Consider the following 20,580-nt stretch of genomic DNA (forward strand, 5'->3'; position numbering starts at 1 on the left):
AGCTCTAATATCACAAATCAAAGTACTGAAGGGTTAAGACAAGGTGTGACAGACAGTGCTTCCTTGTCTCCTAACCCTTCAGAGCTCAGGGAGGGGTCTTCATAACTTACACTTCACCGTAAGAGACTCAGCCTTAGAGGGGTAGCTTCATGTTGCTTCTTCAGTAGATAGAACTCTGATCCACGAGTGCTTAAAATTCCTAGTGTGATTTCTTAACAGGGGCACTTTCATCCCATAGGAAGTGAGCTATATGTTCAATTGACTCTTGTGGCGCAAAGTTGCTATAAAATTTAAAATTCTCAGCAAGTCTTTCACAGCACTAATGTTAGGACTTTATGTGAGAATCAAGTATTATAAGCTCCTTCTCCAGGGAAGACTGTTTAGAAATCATCTATCTCATTCCTCCAGATTTTATTAGATGTAAGATCCTTCCATTGCATATTGAGTGTCTCTCCCTCACAATAGCATAACCAGATCTCTCTAAATTTGACCCTCAGGGCTGAGATGTTTACTTGTTATTTTTAATAGATTATACCTTCTAGAAGAACATCATCAATTTGCGGATCAGTGAACTGTGTGGTATGCTCTGCTTAATACCAAAGAATTGGGGGTGGTACAGTTTAGGAACAAATTCAGCAATACAGAATTGGGAGAGATAAAGCCAATTCACATTGCATCTTCTGTTGTGCTCCATAATTTCCCAAGGATTCTTTCCCCAGTGTCTCAAACCCTGAGATGTAGAGGAGACAGACAAGAAAGAACAGGATTCTGTGCCTCAGGTAATGTCCTTATTCCTTGAGACTCTTGTCTACTTTACAGTCATCCTTAATGGAAGAGAAATGCAGTCAGGAGACATCAGGGGGAAGGGAATGCTTCTTGCAACTTCCGCTAAACCTGTCAGATCTTTCTAGAAGGAGTCTTCATGACCCAGTTCTTAGCATGAGAGACCCAGTCTGCAAAGAATAGTTTAAGAAGTTATATATGTGCAGGTTTTCTGTTGCTCAATTCAAAGAAAGTAAATTATCCCCTCAGAGTCTGACTCTCATACTCCATCATTGTGGTTGTCTTTTCCTGCCAGATTTTCACTCAGGTTTCTTTACTGTACAGTGGGTAGCCATGACAAGGCAGAGTCTCCGAAGTTAGACAGGGACACTTGAGATTATTTAATTCTACCCTTTCCTCCAAGATGGGCTAGATTTAACTCTCTAGAATGAACACAAAGTCTTTTCCAATGAAAACCTTGGAAATGTTTTAATAGAGTGATGGGAAGAGATGAACTGAATGTAGGAGAAATGAAGATTCATAGTCTTATACTAAACTATTCTGCATTCTCCCAGACTACTTCACTCTGGCTGAAGTGCTGCATCCTAGTGAACAATGAAGGACAAGAAAAGGATCATTTTCATATCCCAGAGTTTCCTATGCTTTAGCTTCACAGAAAAGGTACACATATAGTCCTGAGAAGATGACAATAAAGGATGGTTTCATACAGCTTTTTCGTATTCCCCAACAGCTATCTAAGAAGGGTATTTGTAGGCCAGGTTAAAAAAAAAAATTCTGGAAGGAAGACTTTATCTTCTGTCACCCACAAATATATGAGCTCCCTAGGGACTCTGTTCTATTGTCCCTTCTAAGGGTCTTAACTCCTGGATAGTTCCTATAGGTCACAGCCTAGTGTGGGCAACAAATCAACTCAAGTAGAATCAGCAGGAATGTGGTTTTCTGTGTACCTCCAGTGCATACTCCCAATTCTCCCATGGCTCTTAGTCTCAGCATGGATGGAGTCATGGAGAAGTATAACAGAAGGCTGGGTTTTATTTCAGACCCTTTTACTCTGTTATTTCTGCCCTTCTTTTGTGGTAGGGATCTGATATAGGTTGGCCTAAGAGAAAAAGGAAAGGAAAAGCCTCATAAAGCCAGTTAGGAGTTCCCCATCACTGTTGGGTGTTGTCTGTGAGACCCAAAGCCAATCTGAGAAACCAGGGCAGATGGAGGGACTTGAGTCCAATGGGACGCTCATTTCTATGCCCCTCTCTACTAATGTCCCTGGTGTTCCTTCCAGGAATGATCTTCTAGTTCTTTCTTTATTTTTTGTTAAAAGAAGTCTCTAAGTCCACCATGGAGCTTGAACTCACAACCCCTAGATCAAGGGTCACACGTTCTACCAACTGAGCCAGCTAGGGACACCCTGCTAGTTATTTCTTCATTAATTCAGGGAGGGCTTACTAAGCGTCAGGCAACTGACATAAAATACATAAGATATAAAACAAAACAAACAACACACACCTAAAACTCAAGCTGAATCCCCAGAATCAGTGGCAGTCAGTGGTTATCTTTTTTCCTCAAAGTCTTAACAATGAAACCACTTGACACAGCACTTGCTCCTGAGGCTGGAGTTAAGGCTTCTCCCCAGAGGTGATTTATAACAGTCCTTTGGGCCTCCACCTCCCAGCAGTCCTAGATCAATCAAATGTCCCCCTCCAAAGAGCTTCCCTGAATAGGCTTCCTGCACTAAGGAGAATACCTGAGAAGCTGACACTGAAAACATGTTTAAGTTTCATTTCCTTCTGTTCTTCCTCTCTTAGAAAACTAACATTTCACAATACATCTCTGAATCCAGATTTTTCTAACTCACTTAATTTCTATCATGACAAGTTATGCCTTGCCCTTTCTCTCCTTTTCCTTGGCCCCTAATACTCTAGCTCACATCTTCATTACCTTTGAGATGCATCGTAAACACGATTCCCATCTTGATCCCCGGTGAACTATCTAGATTTGACTCTGTGCCCCAAGTGGAGTTACGATTTCCCCAAGAATTTCTATCAGAGTTCTTGGTTGTGCTCTGGGATATACTCCATCTACACAGAAATCACAAAATGTGTAATCAGTAGGTGCCCCTATAGGCATCAATTGTCCCCTCCTGTGCCCAAATATGGAGGTGCTTGAGAGCTTTGCACGGGACGATCTTGCTAAAATCAGCCCAGGTTTTTGGTATCATCAGGAAAGATTTCTTTTCTTTGCCTCAGAAGGCTCTGGAATAAACAGGGCCCTACATGCCAATGAAAGTCCCTCTCCTTCAGAGTTTCTTTCCTCTAATTTGTTGACTTTTGCAAAATGATAAAGCCAGCCAGTAAGAGACTGAATAAAGAAAATGCACACTTAGTTTAGAGCAAATGAGTAAAGCAGGAGCTACAAGAGGTAGGAAATGAAACATAAGCTCTGTATCTTCCATTGGACTCCGGAGATCTTGCAGCCATGGCTCTCACATGATAGGAGGGCTCAGTTGAGCTGAATGGCTGGGGGATTTTCTTACCCCTGTACCTGGTCTGGTAACAATTTTCATTGTTGACCAATTTTATGATGTAATTACTTCTCAAGGAAGTATAGTTCAAAGGTCCTATACAGCCTGCTTTTGGAGGAATTTAAAAAAGCTAGACTCTGCTTCTTCCATCCTCCCCTCAGACAAATCTCACTGTTTGGGCACTGATGTGATGCTCTGCCCATCCTTGCTAAAAGGAAGTATCTCAAGTATGGTACAGGAAAGAGCATCAGGAATATGTTCTCTGGAATGGGAGAGAGTTCCCTGAAATCAGGCATTTGGGAAAGTAGCTCCTCCCCCTCCCCCATGAAAAGGACAGTGAAAACAAGACTGATCAGATAGTCAAGGTAAGCAAATGTGGCAAAAACAAGTGGAACATGAAGGCAGATTTACTGGAGGATCCAGAAAATCGTACAGAACACACTACACCAAGCTGTAGAAAGAAGTCTTTTAGTCAGAATCTCCTGTTCATTTCTATAATACTCTTTTGAGAATCAGTATTTCTGATCTCAAAAATTCTCCTATGTCTCCATATACAGATCATCCTTTGTATAAGGGCTGAAAGTTGGTAATTTTGTATTTACCCAATGACTTTTTAAAATACCAGGTTTTTTTTTGTTTGTTTGTTTTTTAGAGAGAGAGCTAGTGAGCAGTGAAGGGCAGAGTGGGAAGGAGACAGAATCTTTTTTAAAAAAATATTTTTAATGTTTATTAGTTTTGAGAGACATAGAGTGTGTAAGCAGGAGATGGGCAAAGAGAGAGGGAGAGACAGAATCTGAAGCAGGTTCCAGGCTCTGAGCTGTCAGCACAGAACCTGACACAGGGCTTGAACCCACAAATGGCAAGATCATGACATGAGTTGAAGTCGAATGCTTAACTAACTGAGCCACCCAGGCAGCCCAAGAGAAAATCTTAAGCAGGTTTCCATGCTCAGTGCAGAGCCTGATGCGGGGCTTGATCCCATGACCCCGAGATCACGACCTGAGCCAAAATCAAGAGTCAAGACACTCAACCGACTAAGCCATCCAAGGGCCCCTAAAATACCAGTTTTTATATTGAAAATTGACTCATTTGTGGTCTAGTATTAATACTCCTAATATTAAAATATAGGAGGCCACTTAAATAGCTCTCTCTTATTTCAAATATACTTTTCAAAATATAAAGCTGGAAAAAATATTTTCCACCGACTACATATCGAGAGACACAGCACACTGAATCTAGGCTCCTTTGGGTATGTATAGTGAAATGCAAACCTTGGCTCATCAATCATCCTTTCCCAGTGGCTTTAAAAATGCAGTGCTCTTTCTTAGGGGAAGTGACTATATCCCAGTTTTCCTGAAATATCAATTAAAAACAGCCTCTTGTTTGCAGCAAGGAGGATGTGCCTATTTAAATTAAGCTGTTCTGGAGACAGATGGACATGTCTTTAACCTGGCCTGCCTGGGGCAATCGATATATCCAGCCATAAATGTTGAGAAAACAGCAGGTTAAACAGTAAGATAAGATTTAGAAACTGGGTCAGGTGAGTACCTAAGTTAACCTGAAATTGGCAAAGAAAATTGGAGAGTTTAGTTGGGATGGAAGGAGGGAAACACTAAAAATGGCCTTGATATGGATATCATATGGGTATGATCTGAGCCCTGGGAAATCCTACCCTAATGTTTGACTTGGTTTTGCTTTGTCCCTTTCCTTACGCTTTCTGGCCAGTCTTGTTCTCAGTGCCCCTTACATCTATGGTTTTCCTTCTCTCACACTTTAAAGTGTTCTTTCCCAGTTCAGGGAGAACAGCTGATCCTAGCAAATCTTGCCCACTTGAAGCTAATTTCGAGCAATTATCTTGAAGTCAGTTTAACTGGTTTCAGGAATGTAGAGGCGTCATGGGGAGAAACTGAAGTATACACACCTCTCCTTCGTTTCCAACGGGAATTAGACAAGTGGTGATTTGGTGAGTGTCAAAGAGTAGAAATCAAAAGTGGAGGAAGATAGACACAGATGTTTCTATCTGTTGCCCAACCCTTTGTTTTCCTTTTCAGGGAATGAGAAACAAGTGACTCCTGAAATCTACTTCTTTCCGAAAGGATGTATGGAAAATTACACATAACCTCATTGGCTGGCATCAGGGCCATGCTGGGCATCATAAGGAGCACCAAGTCTTCACATACGGGTTTTCTGGGTCCTAAGAGAAACTTCACGTCAGACAATACAGTCTAGAGAAAGCAAGTGCTGCCTGAGTGTTAGGGGCCTTTGCTCTCTGTCCCAGCCTTGGTCTCTGCCTGCCCCAGTGACACTCAGAATATTTCACACAAATTCCTTAAAATAGGCCAAATTTAACGTCTTCTCTCTTTTAAAACTTACGTCATTGATACCAGTTTGAGTGAAAATACTTTTTATTTTTGTTTGATTAAAAGTACTTCATATCATGTAAGTAACCTCTGGCCATTGACTATTTGAATGTCTGAGAGGAAAACTGTCTAGCTTTCCAAAATCATAATTAATAAGCCTCCTTCCTAGTTAGGTGGGCAAAATAACCCTTTTAGTTCTCAGAGATGATGGGTGGAGATGATATGCTTCACTGTCTTGCAAGAGAACTCTAGCTAAACATGGTAAAAATAGTTGAATGCAAGATCAGAGGAAGGTAGAAATGAGAGAGGTAAGGGCATCAGTTACACTGGGGCAGGATTTGAAGAAGTTTGGTTGTAGGGGCATGAAATAAGTGAAAAATGTAGCACAGGGATGTCTTTGAGAACAGTGATAATCTTTTCTTTGCAGACAATCTGCCCTGATCCTTAGGTATGTTTCCCCATGCCTTCCATGTTTCTCTCTTCTGACGTCTAAGAAGCCTTGTTCTCACTGCCTTCTACACAGAAGGCTAGGGGCCAATGGGCATCCTCTGTCCCTCGACTTGTCTCCTTTGATGGCTGTGCTTTCTTGTTCCATGGACAGTGGCCCTTTCTCCTGTCAGACGATGTTCAGAATTTTACCTATTGAACAGAAGAAGTAGCTCATCCAGGAATCCTCCAGGCTTAGCACATTTTGCTTGATTTTGCCTGTGATCAGCAGCAGTCTCATAGAGGAGCCTGGGGAGGCTGTGTCTGGGCACTTATGCCTTTGGACTTACAAGAGGCTACCCATTAGCAGTAGCTATCAGGGGAACAAGTAGGGGTAGAGGCTCTTTGGATGAGGGGAAGGCAGCATCTCCTCTCTACTTCTTCCTTCCCCAGACTAGCATCTTCTCTTTGTACTGGCTCACACACTAACCATAGTCTGTGGTGTTTTATCCCTTTGCCTTCAAAAGACTCTGATTCATGGGCACCTGGGTTGGTCAGTTGGTTAAGTGTCTCAATTTAGCTCAGGTCATGATCTCACAGTTTATGAGTTCAAGCCCTGCATTGGGCTCTGCGCTGACAGCATGGAGCCTGCTTCATTTGGATCCTCTCTGTCCCCTCTTTGCCCCTTCTCTCACCCTTCAAAAATACATGATCTTAAAAAAAAAAAAAGACTCTGATTCAGCAGGGGAAAGAAGGGAAGTGAGTGGTAGTTTTGTTCTAGGATCCATCAACACAACAGCTTCATCTCTGGATAGGATCCTGATCCTTCACCCTCAGCCTGGACCAATATCCTGACTAGCCATTCTCTTCAGCCATGTCACACTGTTCCCCTGAGGTAATTGGGCTAATTTCCCAAACAATAACCCAGCCCCAGTTTAGGGTAGGAAATAGTGACTAGAAAGAGCAGATAACTTTGGAAACTTTTTTTTTTTTTATAAATCAGAGGTCCATATCTGTATCAGTTAATGTCATGCCCAGAGGCTATTCTAAATATTTAAAAGGGGTACTGAATGTAGGGAATTGGTTACAAGGCTCTTAGAAAAGGCTGAAGGAACAAAAGAGAGAAGAGAATTACCTACAAACTAGAAGTTGCTTGTGAACGCGGACTAGACCCCAGCTTGCTCCTGCCAGAGGCGTGAAGGGGTGCTACTACTGGTGCTGAAACTGCCCCCCCAGCTGAGCAGGAATGCAGGAGCTTATAATCCTACTGCCGCTGCTGAGGGCCTGGCTGCTGCTTCTGCTGGCATCCACACCTCAGAGCTGAGCGGGAACTCAGATGACACACCTACCGATGCTGCTGCCATTTCTCGATGTACCATCAATAACAGAAAATCAAATGGCTTTCCTCTTACCTCCTTTTTGTATGTCTTAGGCTCATGTGTCAAGGGAACCTAGGAAATATGGTTTGGGAGCTGCCATTTTTGCCAGTACAGAAAAGAGCCTTGAAGAATATGGATAAAGCTGACAATTAGTAGACAAAGAATCACCATGGTCCACCTCTTGTTACTCAGTTTTCATTCATTTCTCTTTCACCCTTATTTAAACTTCACTCAACAACAACTTCAACAATAAGGTGCTCTTACCTGACACAATAAGCTACTTTGCATACAGACAGGAATGTTCTCACCCTGGATGTCCTATAATCAAAATACTGAATTGTAAAATTACCCATCATTTCACTTCTTACATAAAATAGGGTGGGAAAGGGAGAGGAAAAAAGAATGGATTCATACATACAAATACTATATTACATCTAAGGAAGAAATCCTACGTAACTGCCACAAGTCAGCATTTCTATAAATGGCTGTTAGAAGGTCTCCAGTCTATGGTTCTAAGTGTAATTCACTCTTCTTGTTGCAGGTTCCCTTTGATGACAAACAGCACCTCATCTGGTTGAGATCCTTTACCTGGTGGGGAAATTCAAACCTCACTTCTTGAAGTTCTTAGTCATCCTTCTGTTGGGTCGCTGTAGTTTTCCATGAACTGTGTTAGTGAACTTAGAAGAACTGAGAAAACACCCTGGAGAATCCCTTGGGGTCCAGACATAACCTGCCCTGTCCCCATTATAGAGAGGCACCTTGTTTTTGCTTAATAACAGATCAGTGACCCTACTTTGCTTGTTGTCTCAGTGACATGAGGATCCCCAAATGGCCAGGGATGAGCTAATCTTCTAGTTCAATGAAATCATTATGTCATGGGGTGGAAACACTGTCCCTTGGGAATTAAAACCTTTTTAAAAAATCACAGCTTAAATTCATAGGGAAAGAAAAACCAAAATTATTTAAGTTGGTCATTGGCTATACTTTTGTCCGTTGATTTCCTAAAGTGTCTATTCTGGTTATGATTGAAACAAGATATTCTGACCGCTGGATCAAAGTATATCACATCCTTTAGGAGAGCATCATATCTTTGGAGGTGTTTTTTGCTAGGAAATACTATAACTAAGTCTTCAGAAGGTCATCCCATGTTCTGTAGGACTGACTGTTTCTCGTTGATGAAGTATATCAGAAGATCAATGAATTTCAGGAGGCCCCAGTGACACACTTTATTTCCTGTGGCATAAATTCACTGGTAGCTATAGTAGCTGAATAATGGTACCCCAAGATGTGTACCTACCACATGGAATTTATTAATGTGTTATGTTATATGGCAAAAGAAATTTTACTCATGTGATTAAGTTATGGATCTTGATAGGGTGCTTATCCTGGATTTTCTGGGTGGTCCCAGTGATGTGATCACAAGTGTCCTTATAAGAGGGATATAATGGTATAGGAGATGAGAAGTGATGTAATGATAGAAGAAGAGATTGGAGTGGTACAGTTCAAAGATGGAAAAAGAAGTCATAAGGCAAATAATACAGACAGGCCAATAGATGTTGAAAAAAGCAAAGTAACAGATTCTCTTCTCAAAGCCTTCAGAAGGAACCAGCCCTGTTGACACCTCCAGAATGGTAAGAGAATAAATTTATGTAGTTTTAAGGCTTTAGTATGTGGTAATGTGTTACAGCTACAATAAGAAACAATTTCAGCAGCAATGTTATATGGAATATTAAGATGCCAAATAAAGCATTCACAATGCTATCTACAGAGGAAAACAACACAGGGAAACTGTACACAGGAGTGAGAAATCCAGTCTCACAATGACTATCTCTTCTAATGAGGACAGATCATTTCCCCTTCTATTAGGGAAGGGGTCCAGTGAAACCAACCTGCCACCAAGAAACAGTCTGGTTCCCTCTGGAATAATGCTAATACAGGGACTCAGCATCAACTTCTAGAGTAGATTCTCAACAGTGGAGTTAGCCAGATCACACCAGGTGAAACCCATGATGTTGAGCCAATGTGTAATTTTCATCCCTACAGCCATAGGCATCTTTAACTTGACCACCCTGAGTAACTGTCAACTAAAATAACTTCACACAGGAGCACCTGGGTGGCTCAGTATGTTAAGCACCTGGCTCTGATTTTGACTCAGGTTATGATCTCACAGTTTGTGAGATTGAGCCCCATGTCAGGCTCTCTGCTGACAGCAGGGGGGCCTGCTTGGGATTCTCTCTCTGCCCCTCCCTCTCTCTCTCTCTCAAAATAAATTAACATTTAAAATTAAAAAAAAATAAATAAATGGGGCTCCTGGGTGACACAGTCGGTTAAGCATCCAACTTCAGCTCAGGTCATGATCTCGTGGTTGACGAGTTTGAGCCCCACAACGGGCTCCGTGCTGACAGCTCAGAGCCTGGAGCCTCCTTTGGATTCTGTGTCTCCCTCTCTCTCCGCCCCTCCCTGCTCATGCTCTGTCTCTGTCTCAAAAATAAATAAACATTAAAAAAAAATTTAAAAAGTTCACATCATTTTAAGAAGAAACCTAGAAAATATATAAAAATGATTTTCAAATAATCAATTTTTTGTACATGTTTTATCACCACAAGATACCTGGAATAACAATCTATCTAACCGTTGCGTTTAACTGGAATTTGTTTTCAGTCTGAAAAAGTAAGATTTCATTTTAATTTCTGGATTTGTAGTTTTGGGGAGACTATAATAGTAAGAGTTAATTAGGGAAGTTCAGGTTAATAAGCATCTATTGAGTCTCCTGAAGACAAAGGTAGGGATAAGACATGTCCTCTACTCTTGAGGAATTTTAAAATAATGAGAGACACAGATCACACATATGGATAAGGAAAGCATGAGGCATGCTGTAGAAAGGGGTGTGTACACAGGGCCTCCAGAGCTCAACAGAAGGGTACTGACCCACTTCATCCATTTAAGAAGAAACCAGTGATGGAAAGGGAAGAGGTGGAGTGAATGAGCAGAACAAAAGCATTTTCCAAGTAACTAGAAGTAAATCTAACGTGTGAGGGAGAAAGGGCAGGGTAAGTGGAGTTTAAATTAGGACCTAGGAAAAGGTTCAATCACAGAAGATGTATGAGGAAGTAAAAGCTTTTATTCTATCCGGAAGGCCACTGGTTCCCACCTTCTTTGCATATAAGGACATACTTCTTAATGTCAAAAATTGGAATGCTTGTTCTCTCTTAACTGAGAAAATACTCAGAGACAAAAATTTTGTTTTTAAAATTAAAAACATAGTGCTTTTAAATTATTTTTAAAACATTCAACACCTCAGGTAAATATATATGAACAATTTTGCTACTTACGTGTGGGAGCTGTTTCCTTTTTTGTCTACCAAAAATGAATGGTACATGTAGAGATTAAGCGATCTCTTCTATCGTAATTCACATTAAGGGACAATATTTAAGGCATGGAGGAAGCAGCATGGTATAATGGGAGTCAAACAGGCATTCTTATCCTGCTCTTCTTAGGCAGTAGACAGTCCCTGAAATTTTTGAAGTTCAGTGCCCTCACCTGGAAAATGGACTAAAAGGATTTACCTAGATTGATTTTTAAAGGAGTAAATGTAAAAGACCTTGTGATAGATAGAAGGGGAGGGAGAGATTAGGAAGAAAGAGTGTTCTTGTAAGAGGAAACATACTGCTACAGGAGAAGGCGGTGTGAATCCCAGGTTATAGGATGATGACTAAGGGGACAGTTGAGTCTCTAGAAGGAAGAAAATGGAAGGAATGGTCTCATCTCTGAGAGGTCAAGAAGAGTAGGTCGTTTATGTGATGACCACACCAAAAATGAACTTCACCTACTTAGCAAGTTAGAGCACAAGAACAGAGCTATGAGTAGGGGGGTCTATTTCCTAAGTTCCGGAAGAGGAAGGATGAAGGAAAACAATGTAAAAACAGTGCCCGAGCTTTACTGTCTGCATCATATACTTTATCAATAACAATGACAAAAAAGACCCTGCCAAATTAGAACATTTTGACAACATATTAAAATATTGATAGTTTTATCGGTTTTACAGGTCACATGTCATAACATGAGGCAAATAAATGGGCTCCATTTTCTAATCAACAACTACCAGGTGTTATGAAGGTTAAGAAAGGTCTTTCTACAAAATACTCCAATCTCTTTGGGTACTAACTACCCCTTGCCTTTTTCGTCTTCTGTCTTTCCTCCACTGAGAGCAGAGACAAAAGTGCATACATTATTTACCTGAGGCCGATGAAGGCAAGAAGTGTTGGAAGCACAGTACCAAAGTCCCATTTTTTGCCTAGTCATAGTATGACAGTGATTAATATCATTTACTCCACATGGAAGTATTCAGAAAAAGTTTCTAGTGGATCTTCACTCCTGGAAATACCTATGAAATAGCTTCATGAACAGATTGTTGCTGGCAAACTGAGCTCACCTTCTTCCCCTCACCCAACAACCATCATTTTGCTCTGCGTATCTATAAGCTTGTGTTTTGTTTTGTTTTTTAGATTCCAATTAAAAGTGAGATCATATGGTATTTGTCTTTCTCTGTCTGACTTGTTTCACTTTGCATAATGCCCTCAAGGTCCATCCATGTTGTCACAAACGGCAAGATTTGATTTTTTATGGCTACATAATATTCTTGTGTGTGTGGGTGTGTACACATTTTATTTATCCATTCATCCATCAGTGGACACTTCTGTTATTTCCATATCTTGGCTGTTGTAAATAATACTGCAATGAATATGGTAGTGCGGGAGGATACTGGGTTTTTTTTTTTTTTAGACTCCTTTGGGTTGTGAGAAGGAAAGATTCTGATGCCCTGATATTTGCCCTGGTGAGAGTATAATTTAATGGAAGCAAAAAAAAATAGTCTATTAATTATTGTAGCACAGTAAAACTGTTGCAACTGCAGAATCAATGTTAGATATTATATATGTAATTTAAAACAAAACCTAAATTGGGTTTTGAAAGTCACAAAAATACAAATACACAATGTTCAATCAAGTGGAAAATAAAAAGTTAACAACCTAATTAATGAAGGCATTATTTTTCCTATAAGGATGTTTTTGTTGTTGTTATTGTTTTAGGTTTCTACTGTTCAAAATTTTATCACAACCTCATTTAATCAAAACATTTGATGAAAATTTTTAAACATGTAATTCAATTTTAGCGACACACTAGGAATTCCAGAGTTGGTATGATAAATATTTTAAGCTGAAAACATTTGAGCTTAAAAACAAAAACAGAAGGAAGATTTCTCTAGCTTTTCTTATCTGACTAAAAGCAGCAACTTCTGGGAAATAAGGCTGACATAAATTCCCTCTGTGGGGCAGGTCTACCAGGAAGAGGAAGAGGAAGAATATACTACTATAAATATGACCATGGCCCTGAAGAAGATGGAAAGACCACTCACACCTGTGTAGAGAAACATCGCAAACTTCTCAATCTGTTTTCTCCAAAAAACCCATTTGTCTTTCCTAAAGAAACCTATCTGTTCTTTCCATAGAAGTCTTTTCTGCTCTCTTTCCTCTATTGAGTTAGACATGTAAGTCTCTAACTGTTTGGAGAGCTGCCTACTTCTTTTGTTAACTTCCATATATGCACATGAATAAATGGTTTTTCTCCTATTAATTGGTTACTTGTCACTTTAATTTGCAGGCTCCCAGTGTCTGAGTCTAGTCGGTTGAGGAAAAGTTTCTTCCTCACACAATAATTTTCACACAAGAATTGTCACAAAATATGAAAGAAGAAAACCCAACTCCTCAAAAAATGTTGAGTACCCCCAGATCCTTTTTTTCTAAATGTTTATTTTTGAGAAAGAGAGAGAGAGAGAGAGAGAGAGAGAGAGAGAGAGAGAGATACAGAAGGTCAGCGGAGGAGGGGCAGAGAAAGAGGGAGACAGAATCTGAAGCAGGCTTCAGGCTCTGAACTAGAGCCCAAGGAAGGCTTGAACCTGTAAAGTGCGTGATCATGATCTGAGCCACCCAGATGACCCCTGGAGTAGTCATCTAAAAATTTTTTTTTCAATGTTTATTTATTTTTGAGAGAGACAGAGGGAGAGAGACAGAGCATGAGCAGGGGAGGGGCAGAGAGAGAAGGAGACACAGAATCTGAAGCATGCTCCCGGCTCCGAGCTGTCAGCACACAGCCCAAAGTGGGGCTCGAAACCACGAGCTGTGAGATCATGACCTGAGCCAACGTCAGACACTTTACTGACTGAGCCACCAACGTGCCCCTAAAGTAATAATTTTTAAAGAAGGAAAAGCCATAGGTGCTAATTGTTACAGAAGGCAGACGCAGTGGCAGTAGTGATGGATGGATGGATAGTTAAACATGACAAAGAAGCAAAGGAGCTGTGCAGTTTGACTAATTCTAACCCTGAGTGAGTGAGAATCTCTGTTTTCTCATTCCTAAAATGAAGATCTCAGTCATTCCTAAAATGAGGATCTCAGAGTTCGTGGTAGGGATTCAATGGGAAAATGAACTCATGGGAATCATGTAATGTAGGGTTGGACACATAGAATTACTCAATACATGTTAGTTCCTATTATCTTTATTATTCTTTATTAACTTTCACGTGATGCCACATCTTTAAGGTCTGAGAGTTAACTTCTATTAAGCTGTTTTTTGAAGATTATAAAGATCTCCAGAATTCGAAAAAGTTTTTACTTTAAAATAGTGTTATAGGGGCGCCTGGGTGGCTCAGTCGGTTAAGCGTCTGACTTCAGCTCAGGTCACGATCTCACCGGCCGTGAGTTCGAGCCCCGCGTCGGGCTCTGGGCTGATGGCCCAGAGCCTGGAGCCTGCTTCCGGTTCTGTGTCTCCCTCTCTCTCTGCCCCTCCCCCGTTCATGCTCTGTCTCTCTCTGTCTCAAAAATAAATAAACGTTAAAAAAAAAAAATAAAAAAAAAATAAAAAAAAATAGTGTTATAAGTTTTAAAGAAAAACACATATAATTTCAGTAAATGAAGGAGCCCTACAAAGCTGAAATTCAGCATGAACAGTTCAAAATATAATAAGGTTCTGGCCCTTCAGAAACACATTTGCTATTAAAACTTAACTAATTTTTCTCTTTCTGCTTCTCACTCTTTTTATATTCAGGTGCTTATCTCGAATTTTTTTTAAGTTTATTTCTGAGAGAGAGCGAGAGAGTGAGCATGAGCAGGGGAGGAGCAGAGAGAGGGAGACACAGAATCCAAAGCAGGCTCCAGGCTATGAGCTGTCAGCACAGAGCCCGATGCGGGGCTCAAACTCGTGAACTGCGAGATCATCACCTGAGCCGAAGTCGGACGCTTAACCAACTGAGCTACCCAGGTGCCCCTATCTCAAATTTTTTTTTAAGTATGCATAGCTCTTTCTATTTTTTTTCCCCTTGTAACTTCCACACATGTGTATTTTCTTACTTTCTCTGCTGTTTTCTCTTTGTGTTTACTTTTCTTACACAAGTCTTGCCCTGGTGACTCCTAATCGCCAACTTTCTCTTATTTCTTTTGCTTCCTTCAGCAGGGAGTGATAAAAAGCCAAAAGAGTAGTATTAATTTTACTTTACACTCTTTATTCATGACCACACCTGCAATGAGGATGGGTTACCGACTGGCACCTAAAAACGCCAAGAGCAAAGACAGCACACTACACAACTAGTGTCTGGTGCTTTCATCTCCAACCAGCCTTTTTTGTTTGTTATGTGTGCCTTTCAGTGAATACTGATTTGTATAAAGGCAAAAGATTTACGTCATTCCTTCTTCTCCAACATCATTTTATTGTCTATACAGTCCATATTTTGAGCTAAAAGTTAGCAATGGCTTAAACAATGAAAAAAAAAAGGAAATTGGTGGCAATGCTAAGGCTTTCAAAGGTAAGAGCTTCCTGAACTATGCAAATAAATTGTATTTTCACTTAGTTGGATTAAGCTAGGGTTTATAGGGTATAAATTGGATCAGAGAAATGGAACTGAAGCTACAATATTAGTCATGTCCCTCTTTCTCAGAAGGTTCAGCACAGTTTTTAAAAAAATGTTTCATTTCAAACAAGTTTACTTCTCCAGTGAGACAAAAATATTTTTATATACTATTCCCTTCTGATAGCTTCATATTTCAAATATTCTGAAACCAGTAAAGGAAACTGTACAGAACTCTATTGGACCTGTGACCATGCTTCCTTGGAGTTTATCTCGAGTTGTTGTATTCCGGCATTTAAAGAGGGTTACAGTTCTTAGGTTTACTCAGGGATTAAGACCTAACAGTAGGAACTGGGTTTATTACCCTATTCCTTGCCAGGACCATGAAACCCTGCTCCACCCATAAAACTGTCGGTCACCCATGTTCCTATTTGGGGGAGTGTGGTTTATATCTCTAATTTTTTTTACATTTAAAAGCGGAGAGATTTTAGTGCGATCTTGTACACAGCTGAGTAATCTCTTCCATAAAACTCTGACAATTCAATAATGCATTGAACTGTTACTGGAAGAAATAAAATTCCTTCTATCAGGGAAATGTTAATATATCAGGAGACCTTTTTAGTGAGCTCAAAGGATTACAAGATGAATAATAATAATAACAACAACAATAAAAAGTTAGTAATTCTTGAGCACTTACTGTATGGCATACATGGTCCTGTTAGGAACCTGTTACTATTCATCCCATATTAGAGATGAGGAAATTCGCTGGCTTCTCCCAGGTCATGTGGTTAAATGGTGGGAAACATGGATTCCAGCAGAGCACTCGAAACCAGAGCCCCTGTTCTTAAACCATCCTAGCGTACACTTTCCCACTGAGCCCACATCAGCCTCCTTTAATCCCTACCCAATTAGCCTAAATTCTCCCTTTGGGCCAACCAGAATATGTTCATCCCTCTTTCCCCCACTCATGTATGTAACAAAAAGAATATTAATTGAGTAGCTCCTAGATGTTACTCTCCTCCAGCTTATAATACAACCATGAAAAAGGATGTTTCTGCTTTCATGGTGGCAACACTCTCTCAAATGGTTTGAAAAGACCTTTCAGATTCCCACGAGTTTTCCTTTCTTTAGAGCAAATTTTCCTATTTCTTTCAACCATTTATCATAGGACACATTTTCAAGTTCTTTTTAATCCTGGTAGCCTTTCTCTTCTAAACACATTTCTGTTTGTAAATATGTCTTTTAAAATGTAACCACCAGACATGAATGCAGTAACCCACGTTTTATTTTTTTAATTTTTTTTTAACATTTATTTATTTTTGAGAGACAGAGACAGAGACAGAGTGTGTGCGGGGGAGGGGAAGAGAGAGAGGGAGACACAGAATCTGCTGACAGCTCAGAGCCCAATGGGGGGCTCGAACTCAAGAACCATGAGATCATGACCTGAGCTACAGTCGGACGCTTAACGGACTGAGCCACCCAGGTGCCCCTCCACATGCTGATGGGTCTGTTAAAAGCAAGACAGACCCACACCACCAAACCAAAGAGTAATTTAATTACAGTTTCCACTCTCCCAGAAATGGAATCTTAAACCAGTCAATTTGGAATTGCCTGATAAGCACTAGTTAGGTAATCTGTCCAATAGACCCCCTCATCCCCTAAAGGAAGGTAACCTTCCAATAACCAACCTGCCTTTTTGTCTAGGAGTGTAACCTCTTCGTTCCTGCTCCCCTCTGGCTGTAAATGTCTTTCATTCTTTACAGCTCCTTGGAGCTACTTTCAATCTGCTAGATTGGATGTTGCTGGATCCGAATCCATTTTTGTCCACATAAAGTCTTGAAATTATAATATGCCTCATGTTTATGTTTTCATAGTCCTGGTGACGGAAGAAGGAACCAGGAGCAATCAGACCCAGGTAGGTACCTGCTGCTCCCCTCGAGCTCCAGCAACCAGACCCAGGTACCTGCTGAGCCCCTTGAGCTTGAGCAAAAAGACCCAGGTAGGTACCTGCTGAGCCCCTTGAGCTTGAGCAACCAGACCCAGGTACCTGCTGAACCCCTTGAGCTCGAGCAACCAGATCCAGGTACCTGCTGAACCCCTTGAGCTCGAGCAAACAGACCCCAGGTAGGTAACTGCTGAGCCCCTTGAGCTCGAGCAACCAGACCCAGGTACCTGCTGAGACCCCTGAGCTCGAGCAACCAGATCCAGGTACCTGCTGAACCCCTTGAGCTCGAGCAAACAGACCCCAGGTAGGTACCTGCTGAGTCCCTTGAGCTTGAGCAACCAGACCCAGGTAGGTACCTGCTGAGCCCCCTGACCTCGAGCAAACAGACGCAGGTAGGTACCTGCTGAGCCCCCTGAGTTCAAGCAAACAGACCCAGGTAGGTACCTGCTGAGCCCCCTGAGCTGGAGCAACCAGACCCAGGTACCTGCTGAGCCCCTTGAGTCTGAGCAAACAGACCCCAGATAGGTACCTGCTGAGCCCCTTGAGCTCCAGCAACCAGACCCAGGTAGGTACCTGCTGAGTCCCTTGAGCTTGAGCAACCAGACCCAGGTACCTGCTGAGCCCCTTGAGTTTGAGCAAACAGACCCAGGTACTTGCTGAGCCCCCTGAGCTCGAGCAACCAGACCCTGGTACCTGCTGAGCCCCTTGAGTTTGAGCAAACAGACCCCAGGTAGGTACCTGCTGAGCCCCTTGAGCTCGAGCAACCAGACCCAGGTACCTGCTGAACCCCTTGAGCTCGAGCAACCAGATCCAGGTACCTGCTGAACCCCTTGAGCTCGAGCAAACAGACCCCAGGTAGGTACCTGCTGAGCCCCCTGAGCTCGAGCAAACAGACCCAGGTAGGTACCTGCTGAGCCCCCTGACCTCGAGCAAACAGACGCAGGTAGGTACCTGCTGAGCCCCCTGAGCTCAAGCAAACAGACCGTGGTAGGTACCTGCTGAGCCCCTGAGCTCAAGCAACCAGACCCAGGTAGGTACCTGCTGAGCCCCCTGAGCTGGAGCAACCAGACCCAGGTAACTGCTGAGCCCCTTGAGTTTGAGCAAACAGACCCAGGAAGGTACCTGCTGAGCCCCTTGAGCTCCAGCAACCAGACCCAGGTACCTGCTGAGCCCCCTGAGCTCAAACAACCAGACCAGGGCACCTGCTGAGCCCGATGAGCTCCAGCAACCAGACCCAGGTACCTGCTACTCCCTTTGAGCTGGAACAACCAGACCCAGGTACCTGCTGAGCCCCCTGAGCTAGAGCAACCAGACCCAGGCACCTGCTGAGCCCCTTGAGCTTGAGCAACCAGGCCCAGGTACCTGCTGAGCCCCCTGAGCTCCAGCAACAGGATCCTTGAGCTCGCTGCTTCTCGCTGCCTCAGGAGGTGGTCGGGACGCCCCTGTGAGATCCCAGCAGCTTTTACGTGAGAAGCTCTCAAGCGTTCCTGGAACATTTCTTCTTCCTGACTGGACCCACAAGCCGGCCGGAGTCGGACTGGGTCTGACTTCGAAACCAGGCCGGGTCCCACGGCAGCCTTAGTCCGACTTCAAAACCGGAAGAAGTTCGGGGCCGGACTGGTTCCGGCTTAGAAACCGGACCGGGTCCGACTGTGAAGGGGGACTGAGTTCGGGTTGTTCGGCATCCGCTGTAAAAACCGCCCGGTTGCGGGGCCGGGGCGCGTCGGCGGGCGGCGGGCGGCGAGCCCTTCCGCTGGAAGGCTGCACGAGCAGCTGAAGCTCCGCAAAGACCGTCTCGCGTTACCGTGGCCTCGCGGGAGCTCTTCTGTCTGGGAGCGGCTCCTGCACCTGCGCGGTGTCCTCCAGACAAAGTCGTCCCAGCCAAGCCCTCACCGTGAGGGAAAGGGGATATTGGTCCTCCTCTGAAGGTCTGGTGACCAGGACGAGAACGCTGGGGCATCGTGCTCTCTCGGCGGCCGGCAGGGGCATTCTGGGAAAACTGGCCGAGGCCACCTAAAGAGTAAGCATTCGTACCAAAGTCGGCTCTCCTATCTTTATCTGTGGTGCCTGGTCGATAGAGGAAGGTAAAATGTCCTTGCCTCTTCCTTTCCAAATTCAGATTGGCAATAAAAAAACAAACAAACACAACAAAAACAAAAACATTTGTAACAATTAGGTCTTTGAATTGTGACTCATGAATTTGCTCTCGGGTACCATTAGTTGGTCCTTTCCCAGGGACAGCTACTCCCTTCTTGTTTGTCTCATTTTGTGTCCTACCAACTTAGGTTGACAATCGTCAGATTGGGGTCCTCCAAAATATGGCTGGGCAGAAATGTAGGTTGTTGCTGTTTACCTTTTAACGGGTGAGAGCGAGAGAGCGAGAGAGCAGAACAGAACCATTAAAGGCGAACAATCTGGGTTTATGTATTCCTTCTTAGTGTAACCTCCAAACCTCTTCTCTCCAAACCTGTAAAATGGTCCAATTAGACATGACGATTTCTACCATTCAATGATTTAAATTCCGTTTACTGTGGCAAAGTTCTTTCATATTAAGGGTGCCCTTCAAGTGTCCTCTAGCATCATAGACAAGATGCAGGAAGCCATCTTACATCCATAACCTCTGTTAGCACGGTATTTGGTGAGCTGTTAGGCTCAGCTGGCTGAGTCACTCAGCAGACCACAGCATCCTCTAGTGGTGAGATTTAAACTTCAAGACACGCATATTCTGAATAGCACAAGAAATTAACCTAAACCTTGATTTTAGGGACAGATTTTGTGTTGGGACAGATTTTGATGTACCTGGTGCATCTCAGGCTTTTTTTTAGACCTCTGTCCACTTCTCCACTCTCTGCTGGTTCTTCATGAGAGCTCAGGATTTCAAGCTGCTTTTCTGTGCCTTTTTCGTTGATTATAGATACTTTTTTCTTTTGAGGTACTTCCCTATCTCTACCTTATTTGCTGTGCCTAAGCATATAGGACTTTTAATATAAGGATGTTACCCAAAATTCATATGGAAGAAATAGGCAAAGAATAATCTACCTGAGGTGGATAACACGAAGTGTTAGATTTGGAATCCGCCCTGGCTGAAAAGCCTAACTCTGCCACCTTATTTGCTTATTTGCCTATTAGTCAGGTTACTTCACTTTTCTAAGTTGACCCACAGGATAAGGATAACCTTACAGGGTTATTGTGGCTCACATGTAAATCTGAGTCAACTACACAGAGTCCTGGTACAATAATAGATGCTCTATTAAATCCTAAGGTAACCTCAG

General features: G+C 42.5%; 1 protein-coding gene across 2 annotated transcripts in view; it reads right to left on the reverse strand.

The window, feature by feature from the left end:
* Positions 1 to 19,323, reverse strand: part of JAKMIP2 (janus kinase and microtubule interacting protein 2) — a 207,607-nt gene extending 188,284 nt beyond the window's left edge. For both annotated transcript variants that reach the window (XM_042986671.1, XM_042986664.1), the window contains exon 1: positions 18,671 to 19,323. The gene's annotated coding sequence lies outside the window, so the exon portion shown is untranslated. The remainder of the gene's footprint in view (positions 1 to 18,670) is intronic.
* Between the last annotated feature and the right edge of the window lie 1,257 nt (positions 19,324 to 20,580).

The sequence above is a fragment of the Panthera tigris genome, chromosome A1 (assembly GCF_018350195.1).
Source record: "Panthera tigris isolate Pti1 chromosome A1, P.tigris_Pti1_mat1.1, whole genome shotgun sequence".
Lineage (NCBI taxonomy): Eukaryota > Metazoa > Chordata > Mammalia > Carnivora > Felidae > Panthera > Panthera tigris.